Here is an 18784-nt window from a genome sequence, read left to right as displayed (position 1 = left end):
ATTCATATTGGTCGGACTCGATCCTTTATGGCTACAAGGGCCTGAATCAAATATCATCTTCCTAGTAGAGTTGATGCATAGTGTGAGTTTTATAATTTTCATCTAACTGTATAAGGTGACACATTGGTTAGTGATAAAACACTTACTAATAACCACTAGGAAGCAATGACTGGCCCTCGTGCTGCCAATGCTAAGGGTCTAAGGATAGCGAAATTCAAGTCATGAAGGATAACCATGTTTGAAATTAGTTGATCCAAAGCCTAGTCTTATGGTAGTGGGTTGCAATTAGATCTTCAATATAAAGACTAACATGGATAGAAATGTACACAGATTCAAGGCTATATGGGGAGAAGGGTTTCACTCAGACTCAATAAATGGATTATGAGAAAACATTCTCACCAGTAGTAGAGAAAACAACTATTTGGTTATTTGTTACCATTGTTGCCTTCATTTTATGATATGGTAAAATGGATTTTTAAGTGACTTTCCTTAACAGGAGACTTTCTAACAATGAATAACAAATTCTGAAAGAATTTAAACATATAAAGTATCCAAACAAGGTGTGTAAGATCGAAAAGTCTATTTATAGATTTAGACAAGCATCACATAGCAAGGATCTCAGCTTTTATGAGAAGAGTCAAACAATATTGTCTTTCTAGAAGTCCAAATGAGTCTTGAGTACATGTCAAAGCTAATAGGAGGGTCATTATCTTCCTTATGTTGTATATTGATGATAATACTACTCACTGGAAACAATATCCCTAGGCTGCAAAGTGTAAAACTTCAAGAATTATTTCACAATGATAGAATTAGTGGAAGCGATACTGAGACTTGGACTTCAGAATAAAAGTATAAATCAAAATGTTTAATATGATTCATTCAAGGCACACAATTCCAAAAAAGGGATTGTTCATATGTATCATGGAAAGGACTTGAGTGAATATCAAAGTCTTTTTGTTCTAGTCATGAAAATGATAGGATGAGTCGAGTCTCATATGTTTCAGATGAAAGATTGATCATGTATGTTATAACTAGTGCTTGTTCTGATGTCTCAGATGTCTTGAGCATCGTGAGATTACATCAAAAATTTGCTTAACTGAATCGCTAGACATCTGTCAAGGACTAGTTGCTTGTAGACAGTGGAGAACATTTTTTAGAAGATTTGTAGTGAAACAATTTTTAGAGATGACTATGAGTTATATTCAAAATGGATTTTGAATTGTAGTGCGGTAACATGAAAGTCTTCATGTTATAGATGGTGGTAGACTAAAAAAATATGAGTCGAATTAATTTGTTGCAAGTGAAGTATCAAAGGAACGTACATGGACTAGAAAACTTTATAGTTGATCTTGAGTTGTTTTGAGTAACAAATTGTCGTTAGTAGTATTATGTGAAGGTGCAATCGTGTTGACTATGATCCTTCAAATCACTATAGGCCAATGCATAGAATGAGGAAATTCCATTAGATCCAAGATATAGTTGAGGACAGAGATCAAGTTGTGAAATGAATATGTTTACAATGATTCGTTCATAATAGTGATGACCAAAGGAAACATGATATGCATGCATAGGGCATTGGCATGAGAAATGTTGAAAAGTTTAGTTTTTAAGTCGATTACCCCGAAACATGTATACAATTAATAAATCTGTAATTGTATGGTGATTAGATAATAGGGATTTATTTATATTCATGAGTATTATACCATAGACAATTAGTTTATTGTTGTGTTTTATTTTGCGTGTCTCTTCCGGAGTAATTACTTTACTCGAAATGGCACAATCGTCCATAATTTTGGGAAGTAAGTAATGATTTTAGACTGTCATGGAGATTTAATAGATTGTGTAACATCCCAAAATTCAAGACCAAAAATTTCATTTTTAATTTAATAATTATAAAACCATTTGTCTGAAAACATTATAGAAACAACTCATATCCAAAACCAATGTATCAATAGTCAAATCATGTAATGATAAAACAACATCAGAGTATAACTCCCAAGAATCTCATGTCCAGACATCATGGTGTGATGCGCTGCAATCGTGCCGACTCCTTTCCTTTCGAAGAAGCACCTGAAACCAAAACTGAAAACTATAAGCACAAAGCTTAGTGAGTTCCCCCATCATACCACATACCATACAATAACATACTGCCTAGCATATCCGAGTGCTGGCCTACCCTTTCGGTCACTTTCAACCGGTAACTGCCTAGCATGTCAGGGTGCTGGCCTACCCCTTCGGTCTCTTTCAACCGATAATCGGGGACTATTTTACCCCTTACCACTACCACATAATCATACTGCCAGGCATATCTGGGTGCCCAACCTACCCCTTTGGTCTTATCAACCGGATACGGAGACTATTTCACCCCAACCACTATATCATAGCTTACTAGCACATAAATCATAAAAGATAGTGTCATACCAGATAATTATCACAAAGACAATAATCTAACTACAACTCCTACTAGTGGGCCGACCTTGGTGCCTTAGACCCACTGCTACCAGAAAGGTAACTCACCTCGAATATCAGAAAGTAGCTGAAAAACCTCGGCTCCGACAATCCACCCAACTCAAGCTCCTATACATAAAATATTTCCTTAGTTACCCTTTCATACTCATGACCCCTTAAGGGTCAACTTTGGTCAAAGTCAAAGTCAAAGTCAACATCCTAGTCAAAGTCAACATTCTGGGTTGACTCAACTCGCCGAGTTGGCTCATCAACTCGCCGAGTTCCATAAATCATTAAACCTTGAAATCGTGATCCAACTCATCAAGTTCTTTAATGAAATCGTCGAGTTCTTCCTATCAATAGAATTGGAACTTCTCCATTCAGCTCGTCGAGTCCGTCCTTGAACTCGTCGAGTCCTTCATTTACAGAATCGGGATACTCCGACCCAAATCGTTGAGTTCTTGAGTCTGTTAGGCTTTCTTACTGGATTAAGTCACTAATCCTAAGATCTAAGCTCGATGCTTCAGATATAGACTGGAAATGTCCTTAGAAGGTTAAAGTTTCCAACTTTACCCGTTATATCCTTCCTCAAGGTATAGACTAGATGAACACGTAAAGCCTTCAACTTTCTCTTCATGAATGGCCCTTTGGAGCTCAAAAGTCCAAAATGGTAGTCTAAAGGTTGCATGGGGTTTCTATGGCCATAAAGTTTGCAACTTTATGCCATGAAAGCCCTTCAAGACCCTAGATCTGAAAGGGTATTCACATGGGATGTCCATTCCCCAAGGATCAAGATATTTGGACCAAAAACCCAATAAAAGTGTTAAGAAGGAGATCTAAGCAATCATTTGGCAAGTTTGAGACTTGCTTACCAAAAAGTGGCGAGGATAAGGTGAAGTTTAAACACACAAAACTCTCTCAAGGATGGCTCACAAACTCACAAAAGTGTAATAGGGTTTTGTGGCTAGGGTTTGGGATCATGGAGGCTGCAAATGAGGCCAGCCTTTGGAGTTTAAGGTGTTTAAATAGGGTGCAAAACCCTGAAAATTAGTGTTTCATTCTATCAGTCCTACTCGTCGAGTTGAGGCTCTCAACTTTCCAAGTAGACTTCCAATCCCAAATCCAATTTCCATCCCTACTCGACGAGTTTGGGGCCTCCAACTCGTCGAGTTTCTATACAAAAACGAATAAACTTTAATTAAATACATACACGGAATCGGGCGTTACAAATCTCCCCTACTTATTTCAGACTTCATCCTCAAAGTCTGCTACGTCTGGAAATAGCTCTGGGTAGTGCTCCCTCATCTCATCCTCCGGCTCCCATTTCCATTCCGAGCCCTTGCGATGCTGCCACTACACCTTCACCAACTCTAACCTCTTGTTCCTCAGATCCTTCATCTTCCTGTTAGGGGTGGCTACTGGTCGCTCGATGTAGTTCAAGCTATCATCCACATGGATATCCTCTAAGGGCACCACTGCGGAGTCATCTACCAAGCACTTCCGCAGCTGGGAGACATGAACGATGTTGTGGATCTGACTAAGCTCGGCCGACAGATCCAGTCGATACGCAACCCGGCCCACCCGAGCCAATACCCTGAACGGACCAATGTATATGGGGCCTAACTTGCCCCGGTTCCTGAACTGGATGACACCTTTCCAAGGTGACACCTTCAGAAGGACTATATCTCCTACCTGAAACTCCACCTCTGATTGACGTCTGTCGGCGTAGCTCTTCTGCCGACTCTGGGTCGTCTGGAGTGTACTCCGGACCTGCTGGATCTTCTATGTCGTCTTGATTACTACTTCGGTACTCCCCATGACCCTCTGTCCAACCTCACCCCAGCATATCGGGGTTCTGCACTTCCTCCCATAAAGCATCTCGAAGGGAGGACGGTCGATGTTGGCATGGTAGTTATTATTGTAGGAAAACTCTGCCAAGGGAAGGTAGGTATCCCAACTACCACCAAAGTCTAAAACGAACGCCTACAGCATATCCTCCAAGGTCTGGATGGTCCACTTGTTCTAACCATCCATCTGTGGGTGAAAAGTCGTGCTAAAGTGCAGACGAGTACGCAACTCATCATGAAATTTCTTCCAGAATCTGGAAGTGAACCGTACATCTCGGTCAGAAATCACGAAAACCGGCACCCCGTGACGAGTTACTACCTCTCTGATGTAGATTTCGGCCAGCTTTTTGGCCGAAATGCTCTCCTGAATCGGAATGAAATAGGAAATCTTGGTCAACCGATCCACGATGACCCAAATCGAATCCACTCCCCGTGCGGTCCTGGGAAGCTTCGTGATGAAATCCATAATAATATCCTCCCATTTCCACATAGGGATATCCAACGGCTGCGTCTTTCCGTGAGATCTCTGGTGTTCAGCCTTGACCTTCCAGCAGTTCAAGCACCTCTCAACGTACCAGGCTATATCCCGCTTCATGCAAGGCCACCAGTAATCAGGATGAAGATCTCTATACATCTTCATCGCCCCGGGATGGATAGAAAACCTGGATTTGTGCGCTTCCTCCATCAGATGCTGGCGCACACCTCCATGATATGGAACCCACACTCTACGATGGAGTGTCAATAGCCTGCGACTATCATAGTCGAAGAAGGAAATATGACCCACAATATGCTCGCTCTTCTGATGTTCCTCCTTCATAGCCTCCTGCTGAGCCTCCCGAATCTGCTCCAATAAAGGAGTCACCACTGTCATCCTTAGACAGATGTCTCTGATCGGGGTCGCGAATGCCTTGCGGCTAAGTGCATCGGCCACAACATTGGCCTTTCCCGGGTGATAAAGGATCTCACAGTCATAGTCCTTCACCACGTCCAACCATTTCGCTGCCTCATGTTCAAATTTGGATGGTCCATCAGCTACCTCAGGCTCTTGTGATCCGTGTAAATGGTGCAACGGACCCCATAGAGGTAGTGTCGCCAAATCTTGAGGGCAAAAACAACTGCCCCCAACTCCAGGTCGTGCGTCGGGTAATTCGCCTCATCAGGCTCCAACTGCCTCGAGGCGTAGGCGATAACGTGCCTTCTCTGCATCAACACTGCGCCCAAACATGAGATGGACGCATCGAAGTATACTACAAAATCCTTGACGCCATCTGGTAGGGCTAATATCAGTGCCTCGAACAACCTCTACCTCAAGGTCTCGAACGCTACCTGCCGCTCAGGTCCCCAGCGAAATACAACAGTCTTCTTCGTCAGTCGGGTAAGGGGTAGCGCTATCTTGGAGAAATCTGGAATGAATGTCCGATAATAGCCTGCTAAACCGAGGAAGCTATGAATCTTAGATGGAGACTTCGGAACCTCCCATCTCATTAGGTGCCCCAGAAACTGCACCTCGCACAACTAGAACTCACACTTGGAGAACTTGGCGTAGAAGCTCTCCCTCGTCAGGGTATCCAACACCTCTCGCAAGTGCTCCTCATGCTGCTCCTGCGTCTTGGAGTAAACTAAGATGTCATAAATAAAGACTATCACAGAACGATCCAGCGTCGTTCTGCATACGCGGTTCATGAGGTCCATGAACGTGGCAGGAGCATTGGTGAGCCCAAAGGGCATCAACACGAACTCGTAATGACTGTAGCGAGTCCGAAATGCAGTCTTCTGTACATCCTCATCTCTGAATATCATCTGGTGATATCCTGAACACAAATCAATCTTGGAAAACCAAGATGTCCCCTAAAGCTGGTCGAAGAGGTCGTCAATCCTCAGGAATGGGTAACGGTTCTTCACTTTTACCTTGTTCAACTCCCGGTAGTCTATACACATCCGATGCAACCCGTCCTTCTTCTTCACAAACAGAATCGGGGATCCCCAAGGCAAACTGCTCAAGTTGATAAATCCCTTGTCTAACAGCTCATGCAGCTGTGCAGACAACTCATGCATCTCGGGACGAGCCAACCGATATGGTGCCTTGGCTATCGGAGCCGCACCAGGAATTAGGTCAATCTTGAACTCCACCTGTCTCTCCGGCGGTATCCCAGGCAACTCCTCCGGGAACACATACGGAATTCCCGCATAACTGAAACATCGCTCACGGTCGCCCTACACTCCTCCCGGGTATCCATAACGTACGCAACATAACCTACGTAAACATGTTGAAGGTAGCGCCTAGCTCTCACTGCTGAACACAAGGTCGGCCCATGCTGCGACATCTCGCCCTGAATCACCAACTCTCCCCCACTTGGGGTCCTGACCCGAACCAACTGCTGCTCGCAGTCGATCACCACCCCATTAGAGCTCAACTAGTCCATGCCTATGATAACTTTGTTCCAACGCAAAGGAATAGGAAGCAAATCCACTAGGTAATGCTCGTCATACATCCTCAAGACACAATCTATGTAAACCTCAGATGCCTAGACGGATCGGTCATCAACAATCTCGACCTCTAGAGGACAATCCAACATGCCTGAAGACTCAGCAAACCTCTTGCTAAGTGCAAGAGATACGAATGATCGGGTAGCCCCCAAGTCAAATAACACCTGTATTGGGATGCCGTTCACATGGAACGATCCTAAATAAAACATATAGAATATAAATATCAAAACTGACATGTAATAAGAGTTAGGGAGAAGAAAACATACCCATCACCACATCCGGTGTGGCACGCACCTCCTCGGCGGTCAATTGGAAGGATCGACTCCTCACCACTGGAGCATGTGACTTGCCCTATCGGCCATCTGTGATCCGCAGGGTCGCTGGAGTTGGCCCCGCCACTAGCGCACCTGATGCCAATCTCGGGCAGTTGACATTTTTATGGCCCTTCTGATTGCAATGGAAGCAAATCAGGTCTGATGTATGAATGGTGGGGGTAGGGGCAATATAATCCCTGCCAAAGTGCCCAAGTTTGTCACACTTATAGCAGCCCGATGCCCCTAATCTGCAAACTCCCTCATGCGTCTTTCCGCATTTCCCACGTCGGCTCCGGCCCTGCTGTCCCTTCGACCTCGAGTCAAATCTCTTGAGTTTCTTCTCAGAAACACCAGTCGTATGCCCAGTCTCCGCCTTCCTCTTCCTGATGTGCTCTATATGATTCTCCTTCTCTCACGCCCTGGCTATCATTTCATCCAAAGTCGGGCATGCCGAGTAGCTGACATGTATCCGAATGTCAGATCTCAGCATGTCATGGTACCGAGTTTTCTTCATCTCCTCATCACCCGCATACTCAGGCACCAATAAGGCCATCTCCCAGAACTTGGAGGTAATCTCCGCCACTGACTCAGTAGTTTGTCTCATATCCAAGAACTCTCTGGACAGCTACTGAATCTCCACAGCCGGCGCGGAATCAGCTCGGAATCTAGTCACAAAGTCCGACCAGGTCATAGCCTCAATGGCTGGGGCTCCCAACGTGTCACTGACTGCCTCCGACTGGTCTCTAGCTCTCTCTCTCAAAAAACCAGTAGCATACCTGACCTTCAACCCCTCAGGGCAGAAGCTCGTCAACTGTGCAGACTCGATATCTGTAATCCATCTCCTAGCCACAATGGGGTCCTTCACCCCGCTGAAGTCTGGCGCACCACATCCCCTCAAATCCTTGAAGGAGAGCATGTGAGTCGCTGACTGGCGCAGTGACATGTCTCTCCTGAATGACCTAAGGTGATCCTCCATCAGCTCAATGATACCTTCCTTGATCGACTCGAAAATCACCGGGGTCGCCTCAAGGACGCTTCTCGTAATCTCAGATGCAATAAACTCGCGCAATCCGTCATCAACTGGATCATCACCTATACCCGAACCTGACCCAGACCCTGAACCTCCTGCTCTGTGACGTGTCACCACCATTCTGAAACAAAACACATAATCGTCAGGGTCATACATAACCTCGAGAGGTCTCACACACACTGCAAGTTCCCCAGTTCTATCTCAGCCCTCTTTGACTCGAGTACGGATCTTCTGCTTTCAGTAGTACGGGCACATACTACCTTCCATGTCTATTCGCACTTTCCTCAAGGATTTCCTTGACTTCACCAAGTCCCTTCTACTACTTTTTCTCTCCATGATAATCTCATCCTAGACTTACCCTAGGGCAATCTCTGACCCACTCTCCGCCATCAGTTGCATAAGAAGTCCCTGCTACCTTTCCCTAACTAGCTCGTGTCTGCATATTACTAAGACCATATAATTCTTTGAATGAGAGGTCCTACCCTACAACGGTTGGCCTCAGACAAGAGCTGCGAAATAGGGCTAGACATAAACTTCTGAAATTATTTAGTCATCGTAATATGTAACTTAACGTATTCGTTTACTAGTTAATTAAAGATAACTAGAACTCCTAAAAGCACAAAGCAAGCAGCATTCGAGCATTGAGTAACCAAAACCAAGTATATCCTAATCAGGCCATCATACCACTGACTAGTCATTACTATCATGCAGTTCCATAAGCACATACAACAGGCACATAAGGCATCTTCCTAGATCCTCAGCCCTAATCTAGTATGCAGTTCTCATACACATACAATAGGCATATAAGGCATCCTTCCTAGATCCTCAGCCCTAATCTAGCATGCAGTTCTCGTAATCATATCATATAACATAACATATATGTATGGGTATCTTGGGGAAAACTTACTTGAGCTCGGCCGATTGCACGCATCACACACCTTGTTCTTTATTCAAAACCCTTATTTTAAATTTTAGAAAAAATTATTTTTTTCTTGCAAAAATCCTTCAAACCCTCGATTTGAGTTCAGACACCCCCGAAGGTGTGTCCGAATCCCTCAAACCAAGGCTCTGATACCAACTTGTAACATCCAAAAATTCAAGACCAAAAATTTCATTTTTAATTTAATAATTATAAACCATTTGTCTGAAAATATTATAGAAACAACTCATATCCAAAACCAATGTATCAATAGTCAAATCATGTAATGATAAAACAACATCAGAGTATAACTCCCGAGAATCTCATGTGTGGAAATCATGGTGTGATGCGCTGCAATCATGCCTGCTCCTTTCCTTTTGAAGAAGTACCTGAAACCAAAACTAAAAACCGTAAGCAGAAAGCTTAGTGAGTTCCCCCATCATACCACATACCATACAATAACATACCGCCTATCATATCTGAGTGCTGGCCTACCCCTTCGGTCTCTTTCAACCAGTAACTGCCTAGCATATCAGGGTGCTGGCCTACCCCTTCGGTCTCTTTTAACCGGTAACTGCCTAGCATATCAGGGTGCTGGCCTACCCCTTCGGTCTCTTTCAACCGATAAATGGGGACTATTTCACCCCTACCACTACCACATAATAGCATACATAATCATACTGCCAGGCATATTTGGGTGCCCGACCTACCCCTTCGGTCTTATCGACCGGATACGGGGACTATTTCACCCCTACCACTATATCATAGCATACTAGCACATAAATCATAACAGATAGTGGCATACCAGATAATTATCACAAAGACAATCATCTGACTACAACTCCTACTAGTGGGTCGGCCTTAGTGCCTTAGACCCACTGCTACTAGAAAGGTAACTCACCTCGAATATCAGAAAGTAGCTGAAACTCCTCGGCTCCGACAATCCACCAAACTCAAGCTCCTATACATAAAAGATTTCCTTAGTTATCCTTTCATACTCATGACCCCTTAAGGGTCAACTTTGTTCAAAGTCAAAGTCAAAGTCAACATCCTGGTCAAAGTCAACATTCTGGGTTGACTTAACTCGCTGAGTTGGCTCATCAACTCGCCAAGTTTCATAAATCATAAAACCCTGAAATCACGATCCAACTCGTCGAGTTCTTTCACGAACTCATCGAGTTCTTCCTATCAATAGAATCGGGACTTCTTCATTCAGCTTGTCGAGTCCATCCTTGAACTCGTCGAGTCCTTCTTTTACAGAATCAGGATACTCTGACCCAACTCGTCGAGTTCTTCAGTCTGTTAGGCTTTCTTATTGGATTAAGTCACTAATCCTCAGATCTAAGCTCCATACTTACATATATAGACTGGAAATGTCCTTAGAAGGGTAAACTTTCCAACTTTACCCGTTAATACCCTTCCTCAAGGTATTTAGCTCAAACCCTAACTCTAAAAGATCTAGATCTTGATCCAAAAGTCATCAATACTTCAAGATAGGGTGTACAAACAGTGATCTAGACCTTAGAGACTAGATGAACACGTAAAGCCTTCAACTTTCTCTTCATGCATGGCCCTTTGGAGCTCAAAAGGCCAAAATGGTAGTCTAAAGGTTGCATGGGGTTTATATGGCCATAAAGTTTGCACCTTTATGCCATGAAAGCCCTTCAAGACCTTAGATCTGAAATGGAATTCACTTGGGACGTCCATTCCCCAAGGATCAAGATATTTGGACCAAAAACCCAATAAAAGTGTTAAGAAGGAGATCTAAGCAATCATTTAGCAAGTTTGAGACTTGCTTACCAAAAAGTGGCGAGGATAAGGTGAAGTTTCTGGATCTACAAGCTCCTTGAGTCCTCAAGCTTCTTCTTCTTCCATAAGCTTTAAACACACAAAACTCTCTCAAGGATGGCTCACAAAATCACAAAATTGTAATAGGGTTTCGTGGCTAGGGCTTGGGACGATGGAGGCTTCAAATGAGGCCAGACTTTGGAGGTTAAGGTGTTTAAATAGGGTGCAAAACCCTGAAAATTAGGGTTTCATTCTGCCAGTCCTACTCGTCGAGTTGAGTCTTTCAAATCGCCAAGTAGACTTCCAAGCCCGCGTCCAATTTTCATCCCAACTCGACGAGTTTGGGGCCTTCAATTCGTCGCGTTTCTATACAAAAACAAATAAACTTTAATTAAATACATACCAGGAACCGGGCGTTACAGATTATTCATAGTGATTGGACATGGCATATAGATTGCTACTATACTCATGAGTGCTTAAATCGAGATTTTAAGTATTAGTTAAACTCGCGTTTAGAGATTACTTCATGGATTCAATCACGAGTAATTCTAAGACGATAATATCTTCTATTCTTCAAGCGGAGATGCATAAGTTATAGTTTGCAAGTCTGTTGTGCATTGGTTCTATGTAAATGCATCCATCACTTGATGTTATAAAACATAGTTCCATGTATTGAATGTAGAGTAAAGGTTTTAATTATGTAGTCGAATTTTATTCGTTCCTTTTTCCCATTAAAGGAAAAGTGATATCTTTGGGTCCCTCGGCGATTTGATGTTAACATTCATGTGCTAGCCCTAGCCCGGACTAAATTGATGAGTTTGATTTGTATTTTGAATTTAGTTATCAAAAATCTGAAATCAAGAAACAGAATCTTGGACTATGAGATTGATTTATATTCGTGTCTTGTGTCTAAACGATATCTTGTAGAACAAAGGAATATTATCCCTTATATATATATATATCATAGTATGTCAGTGGCTTTGGAAAACACACTTTACTTGTTATTGAAAGTCTATATTAGCAATATTAGTTAATGATTTGTCCAAGGTCATAACTAAATTGGTCAAAGTCAGAACTAAATTGGTATAACTTTATCGAATAAAAGTAAGTCCTTTTGGGGTTGCCCTCAAAAGCAAGAAATAACTATAAATGACTTTAGGAGAGAGATAAAATGATTTTTTTAATTTATTATATGATTAATAGATTAAATAAAAATTATTGGAATTAATTAATTATTAATCAGAATTAATCTAGAATTAATTCGAGATTAATTGGAATTAATTAAATGTGCCATGACTGAATTGTAATTGTTCATAATTGAGCAGGGAAATGCAATTCTAGAATCATCCATGGTATGGACGGTTTTAGGGGGTGGAAGTCTCCTATAGTTGATAAGGATAACTGACTTGAATATATAAAATATGATTATTTTATTAGTCAAATCAGGGTTTATTGTAGAGATCTCGTGGCTATAAATATGACCCCTTGGCTCCTAAACTTAGTGGTTCTCACTTTACACAATGTGAAATACGATTTTCTTATCATCTCTCTTCTTTCTCTTGATTTCTAGTATTCTAGGGTTTTATATGTGAGTCATTAGAGGCAGACATACCTTCGGTGCTAGCTTTCTGAAGTAGACCTTAGGATTCAAGAGTTTTATATATGATTGTAACACAAAGGTATGTATTCCAGTCTATCAATTTCGATTATACCTAGGGTTTATGATTGTTTTAATAGTATGTTGTCATAATGAGAAAATACATAAATCTCTAAGTTGCATGTGCCCATAATTAGATTTTATGATGTTTTTCGTTGTACAATTAAGTTTAATGTAACCTAGAAAACCTATCAAATTTGACTTAGGGGTGTTTGATAATTGCTAGCTGGATTAGAACTGACTAGGTTAAAGGTTTGGACCGGGTTAGAAGCAAAACAGAACACCAAATGTGTGGACTAAGGACCGAGTCCAAGGGAAGGGCTGATCAGATGCTTTATGAAGAATAAATTGGGTCTAATGGCTTTGAAATGAGGATCCGGTCCAAAGCAAAGTGAAAGACTCGGTCCAAAGTAAGGACCGAAATCAGAAAGTCAACAACCAAAAAGTAACTCATAGATTGGGTAGATAGGACCAAGACCCGGTTTTGGACCCAGTTAGAAGGCAAATCAAACAACCCATTACCATTTCAACTTTTTGATCATTCACAAATTAATTTAGTGAAATTTCAATGTATATCGAAATATATTTTCATTTAATTTTATAATATTTAAACGTCTTGATTGATTACAAATTAGTTTTGTAAAATTCACAAGTGAATTTATTCACATTGTGAAGCTGAACGGTGTAAAATTTTGTTGTCAAAATTCACAACGTGAATTTGACTTACTATTATTCACATTGTAAATGTAAACCGAATATAATTCAGTTTTCAGAATTTAAAACGTGAATATGAGCTAAAATTTTGAGAAAAAAATTGTTTTTATACATTAATATGAATGTTTTTTAATGAGTACAAAAAAACTATGAATTTTAAGATATTTATTTTATTTTTTTTATACAAAAAAATAAACCTGAATATTAAAAAATACAACAAAACAAAGTGAGTTTTTTGAAAAAATAGTTTGGTAAAATTCACTAGTAAATTAATTCACATTGTGAATAAGAACTATATATAATTCAATTTCAGGATTCACAATATTAATCTGACATACTATTATTCACATTGTAATCTAAATTGTATATAATTCAGTTTTCAACATTCACGACGTGAATTTTAACTATAATTTCAAAAAAAAATGTCCTTTACATCAATATGAATATATATTAAAAAAGTATCAAAAATATGAATTTTGATATATTTATTAATTTTTTTTGATAAAAAATAAAACTTAACTTTTCAAAAAAAACCCAAATAAAACAAAGTGTTTTTTTTTTTCAAAAAATAGTTCATTTTTATATATAAATATGGATCTCTATTTAAAGATGACGAAAAAATATGAACAGTGGTATATTCGGGTTTTTTTCGATAAAAAACATGACCTTAAAAGGTAAAACTAAAAAATGAAATTAGGTTTTTGGTATAATTTTGAGCATGATCGTCCGGTGTATAAATCTACAATTTTTCTATTGGTTGTGGATCGTTCTATATTTTGACACTTTGGATTAGTTTTTTGGTTTCTTAATTAATAATGGTTACTCTCTCTCTCTCTCTCTCTCTCCCTCTATATATATATATATATATATATATATATATATATATATATATATATATATATATATATATATATATATAAGTAAATTCAATTGAGAGAATAAAAAAGGTTGACAATTAGGGGATCATTCTCAGTCACTCATTTATTTTTGCCGCAAAAGCTCAAAAGTACTAGCGCAAATAGAAAAGGAATACACATGTGTTTTCCAACAAAACATGTTTCCTTAAACTATGCTAATCATTATCTTAATATATACAAAACCATTGTTTTTTTTATTTTTAAGGAACTATTTTTATCGAAAAATGATTTTAAATACAACAAAATTCATAATTTTTCATTCTCTATAAATAGACATCCATATTGATATAGTTTTAAGATAATTTTCTTTTTATAGTTTCAGCTCTTGTTATTCATAAGTAAATAAAAAATGCATCAGATTTTTACTACTATAATTTGTTATTCACTTATGAATAAAAAATATGATTTATTTTTTTAGAGTTTAAATATCATTCATATATAAATATAACATATATAAACTCTTTACAGTTTACATCAGCTTTCGTCACATGCTATAATCACATATGAATAAAACGTGTATTAGTCTTCCTCACAAGGTATATATTCATATATGAAAAACACATTTATCATAATTTTGTTACCGTTCATTTGTTAATCATATATGAATAAGTAGTTTAAAATTTTAAAATATGTTGTCTTTTATTAGCATACTACTTGTTCATATTCGAATAACAAATGAACTATAACAAAAATCTGATAAATTTTTTATTTATATATGAATATAACATATGACGATCATTAATACACATTTTATTCATATATAAATATAACGTATGACGAAAGATGATGTAAAAAATATATTTTAGCTAAAAAAAGTTTTATTACGTGTTATATTTATATATGAATGATACTTAAACTGTAAAAAAGTTAAGCATACGTTTTTTTTCATAAATGAATAACAAATATACTGTAATAAAATCTGATCGATTTTTATTCACTTATGAATAACGGGAGCTGAAACTTTAAAAAAAATAAATTTTTTATTCTATCTTAAAACTATATCAATATGAATGTCTATTTATAGAAAATAAAGAATTATGAATTTTGATATATTTAAAATAAATTTTTGATAAAAATAGCTTTCTAAAAATAAAAAAATAATAAAAAAATTAATAAAAAATATATATGTTTTGTGTATATTAAGGTAATGATTATTATAGTTTTAGGAAACATCTTTCGTTGGAAACGCATGTGAATCCATTATCAATTTCCGTCGGTATGCCTAAGCTTTTTGCGGCAAAACAAATGTGTGGTTGATAATGATTCTCTCATTGTCAACCTTTTTTTTTTCAATTGTACCCTCCTATATATACACACACGTGTCAAATGTCATTTTTTCATATTCAAATGGCTAAAAAATAAGTCGTTTTTCATTATCCTAATTTTTTGTCAATATACATTAAATTTTGTATTATTTTAATTTAAGGAAATTATATAATAATCTATAATAATGTAATCTATTAATTCGGTTAAAATTCTAATATATTATAAAAGATTCACTCCTTACGGATAGGCCAAAGACCATTTGGTAGGATCCCACTTTTTGTGATCTAGTATTTTAATCATCTATTAAATTTTAAATTTTAAATAAATTAATTGATACATTCTATTTAAATAGTCGATAATCCTTCTATTGATTTTTCTCCAATTTTTTAGAATCTTGTTTTTTATTTTTTTCATATTCAAATGACTAAAGAAAGCCTTCAAATTTCATTTAAAAATCATTAAAAATCCAGTTTTAGACAATATACATTTAATTTTTTATTATTTTAAATTAGTTATTGCTCTAATAATCAATAGTAGTGTATTCTAATAATTTTGTTTTTTAAATTTTAAATTTTTTAAATAATATTCTTTTTAAATCAAAAATTTATCTATTAACTTTTAAAATTCAAATAAGTTAACTAACATATTCCATTTAAATAGTCGGTAATCCTTTTATTGATTGATTAAGATCCAACTTTTTAGAATCTGAATATTTTTTTAGTTATCTATTTAATTTTAAATTTCAAATAAGTTCATTCATGTGTTCAATTTAAATAGTCGATAATCCTTTAATGATTGATTATGATCCTCTATTTTTTTCATATTCAAATGACTAAAGAAAAGTATTTAATTTTCATTTAAAAAATTAAAAATCTAGATTTTTAGTCAATATATATTAAATTTGTATTATTTTAATTTAAGATGATTTTAATAGCAATGTAGTTTATAAAAAATGGTTTAAAGAGCAATGTACTTTAACTATATTACTTTTAATAGATATGAACGTATCAATTAAAACTTAGCATGCAAGGACCATTGAGGGTCAAACTCTATAATTTTTTTTTAACATGAACTAGTCATGTAAAATTATTATTACCTTTTGAAAAAACATCATAAATGGTCCCTGTGGATTCCTAAAATATGAAGTTTAGTCCCTGTGGTTTAAAAACGTCATAGATGGTCCTTATGCTTTCAAAACTTTTGACGATTGGTCCTTATTGCTAACTCCGTTAACTTTTGTCCGTTAACTGCATGGCATTTTCGTCATTTCACTACCATAGGGACCATTTATGATACTTTTTATTATTTAAAAAAAAATAATTAAATAAAATGTCTCTCTCTCTCTCTCTCTCTTTCATCAAACCTGCACTTAAAGAACACCCACCACAAAAAATTTCACTTCAAAGCTCCAATCAACGAAGCTTGATAATCACCGATCACTGCCCTCATCTTTGTTTTATCGTCGGATAAACAACCACCGGAAGCACCACAATGGATCGATGGAAAACCCATATCGATGTTTTTCTTCATCTAGGCTTCCCTCACTGATATGGGTTTTGGTGTCCTCCTTGTCCGAATTTCTGATGGAGACGATGTCCTCCTTCTTGTTGTTGCAAGTTCCTCATGCTTCGGATCACCAATACATCCTTCTTTTCGATCTCAAGAAATCCCCTGTCAATTGATTCTACTTTACAGAGAAAACATAATTCACCTTATCAAACTTTGAGAGGAAATGTTTCTGATTAAAATCTTCAATGAACGTGTTGTGAATCCACTGAACGGAGCTAAATCTGAAGTGTAAAATCAATGGTAGATATAGAAATATCGAGAGAAGTTAGAATACACTTATAATTAGCAATGTCTTCAATCGATTTACAATGTAAAATCACCTTTTCTGGAAGGATCGTGGGAGGATAGGTAGAGGACTTAGACACACAAAAATGTAAGGAGTGGAATCAGGTAAAGGGAACAATAATGGATAGGCAGAGCACTTCCGATTCCTTATGTCTATATCCATATCTCTTACAATTTTCGCTTATTTTAATTCCAACTCCTTAATTTCATATTCCTATCTCTATACATGTTTATCTATTTGCTGAATTGGATGTCTCTGGAAATAAAATTGGAAGTGTATGCTTCCAATGGTGATAAATCTTAACAAATAAATCAGAAAATGAAGGAGGAGAACAATGCACTCCAAGTGCTCAATGAAACACCTGAAAGAAAAGTACCTTCACAAAACTGAAAGTGTCTAATTTCACACCTGATGCATTCAAAGTTGAAAGAAAACATCAGACCCGGTAGCTCACGAATTGGGTAACACCACCCATTTCAAGTTATTATGCAGCAGAGAAGAGAAATCGAGATACCTCCTCCAATATAAACACAAACACATGCAGCAGAAAGTAGAAATCGAGTTCCTTTGATCATCAAATGTTTTACCAGCATGAAACATGAAAGAAGGCTCGCAAGGATGGGGTTGGAGGAGTAATCTCAGTGTGTTTTTTTAGGAAGAGCACGATGAGAGAGAGAGACCTTTTATTTAATTATTTTCTTTTTTTTAAATAAGAAAAATTTTCTTTTTTTTAAATAAGAAAAAGCATCATAAATGGTCCCTGTGGTAGTGAAATGACGAAAATGTCCTTTAGTTAACGGACAAAAGTTAACGGAGTTAGCAATAAGGACCCATCGTCAAAAGTTTTGAAAGCATAGGGACCATCTATGACGTTTTTAAACCATGGGGACTAAACTTCAGATTTTGGGAATCCACAGGGACCATTTATGATGTTTTTTCTTACCTTTTTATAGTACATACGCTGACAATTTCTGAAATACTTTTAACAGGGACAATTTTGTAACTTTTATTGCAAATACAAGGAATAACAACTAATTGTAATTCATAATTTATTATAGCTTTCTATTTGTGTTTCTTTATGTTACGTAAATCAAACTTTAGCATCCTACTTTTTAAAAATTTATACTTTTTATCATCTTACTTTTTCTAAAACACCAAACAAAACATTACACTTACAAAAGTTTCTTTATTCGTGTGTTATAGTTTAGACAATACACTAAGTTGTATTAGTACATTGCTAATATTGGTCAACTGAATAAAGTATGATGCTATTTCTTGTGAATTTCCTTTTTTATTACCAATTTGATATATTATTACAATTACGGGAAGATTTACAAACATTTAAATCTAAATAAAAAAAATCAACATCATTCTACCTACTAAATTAAACATAAAATAACTAGTCAACACGAATCAATTTATTACTCGTAACACTATATAAAACCAACACAAATCTACCTATTAGAATTTTTGTTTTAGGGATATTCAATCTACAACTCAAATAAATTGTTAGAAAATCAACAAAAATAATTAAGGACTTAA

This window comes from Lactuca virosa, chromosome 4 (assembly GCF_052849685.1).
Source record: "Lactuca virosa cultivar CGN04683 chromosome 4, Lactuca_virosa_CGN04683_v6, whole genome shotgun sequence".
Classification (NCBI taxonomy): domain Eukaryota; kingdom Viridiplantae; phylum Streptophyta; class Magnoliopsida; order Asterales; family Asteraceae; genus Lactuca; species Lactuca virosa.
Note: the sequence above shows the minus strand (reverse complement) of the source record.